Here is a 1,321-nt window from a genome sequence, read left to right as displayed (position 1 = left end):
TCCCCATACGATATCACACTATTGGAGCTATGGTCTCAGTTAGGTCTTTTCGAGCAGCACTCTGCTTTACCAGCCCCAAGGACAGGAGAGGGGGGGGGGGACGCACTACACCTCAACCCCTGGTTGACCGCGTTTTGCCATCGGCTCCAAGTCCGAGCGCATGAACCTGGAAGAAGTGGGGGACGGGGAGCGGGGGCTCTGAGCACTTTCTCCAGGGTTGGTCTCTGGAGACTTTCTAGGCAGGGAGGCGGCAGACCGAAAAGGAAGTAACAATTCCTCTCCCGCAAATGCACTTCTCTTGTTTGATGTGTTTAAAATGATCAGATATTAAATTTTAAAACTAACATAAATTTAAAAATCATGCGAAAGGAATGAAGTCATGAGCAAACGCTGTCTGCAGAGGACACTGTTGCCAGCAGCCGGCAGGTGCACCCCACCTTCCCCAGAGAGGAGGCCGTCCTGGCTGTGGAGGGCGGGGCATGGACCCCCTCCCCCCGCCCCCAGGCCCGGCGGGACTCAGGGCCGCTCCCCCCACCCCCGTGACCCCTGACCCCCTGAGGAGCAGATGTTCAGAGCAGGCCTGGACCTTGTGACTGCATGAAGGAGCCCCCGCCCCTCCCAGCCGGTCCGGCAGCTGTCAAGAGGACCCCTGGAGCTCAGATTTGATTGGAGGCCACCATCCCCCCGGCCTCTCCCCCCCCAGCCCCGCCCCGGGCAGCACAGCTGTCTCCTCCGTGATTGGAGTCTCGGATTCCGCCTCCGGGACCCCATCCCAGGGCCTCCACCCTAGAGCCCAAGTTGCAATTTACATGTCAACCACGTGGGTGCCCAGCCCTGTAGAAATTAGCTTTTTGTTCTCGCCGTTTCCATGGCAACAGCCTCCAGAGGAAGCTTTTCCTGGGCCCCTTTCCCTCCAAGACCTGCCTCCAACCCCCGCCTCCTGGGGGAATCCGCTCGAGGACTTCCCCCGCTGGGGCCCTGGCCGTGGTCCTGACTAAGCCACGCTCCTCCCGCTCGTGGTCCCGGGACCGGGCGGGCATCGGGCTGCGCTCGCCGCCTGGGCCCCGCCCTGGGCCCCGCAGGGACTGAGCCGGGGCGGCGCGGCTGGGTCTCGCCCAGGCGGGGTGACCTTGGGCCCGGGACGGCCTCCCGGACTCGTGGAACCTGACATCGCCTCCTGGGGCGGCCATCCTCCTCCCGCCTCAGTCCCCACATCTGAGAGGTGGGCTAACAATGGACGGGCCGGCCGGCCGGCCGCGCGGAGCTCCACCGCCCGGAGGCGGCGTTTCCCAGGCCAACCCCCGGACGTGGCGATTCAGTC

Source organism: Myotis lucifugus, unplaced genomic scaffold, assembly GCF_000147115.1.
Source record: "Myotis lucifugus unplaced genomic scaffold, Myoluc2.0 scaffold_778, whole genome shotgun sequence".
In the NCBI taxonomy this organism is placed as follows: domain Eukaryota; kingdom Metazoa; phylum Chordata; class Mammalia; order Chiroptera; family Vespertilionidae; genus Myotis; species Myotis lucifugus.
The sequence above is the reverse complement of the archived record's forward strand: the minus strand, read 5'-3'. Positions refer to the sequence as shown.